This window comes from Trichomycterus rosablanca, chromosome 22 (assembly GCF_030014385.1).
Source record: "Trichomycterus rosablanca isolate fTriRos1 chromosome 22, fTriRos1.hap1, whole genome shotgun sequence".
Lineage (NCBI taxonomy): Eukaryota > Metazoa > Chordata > Actinopteri > Siluriformes > Trichomycteridae > Trichomycterus > Trichomycterus rosablanca.
Window position 1 is genome coordinate 21,887,501 of NC_086009.1, and position 247 is coordinate 21,887,747.

A 247-nucleotide genomic window follows, 5' to 3' on the forward strand; every position below is an offset into this window, starting at 1 on the left:
ATAAAGGTCCGGTTCGTCTCCTCTCTGTCCACTTATCAGATTTACTCTGTGTGAGGAGACACGTCCAGCCCGGACTGAGTTACGACCCTATAAAACTTCGACCCCGTCACAAATCGGGAGTTTTACAGCCGCACGGCGTTTCGGTTTTATTAAATTTACTGCAGTTCGATCCCGCCGAGACGCCCCGAGCGACGCTGAGGAGCGATCCTGAAATTACTGCTGATTAAAAGGAAGAAATTAATTAAAG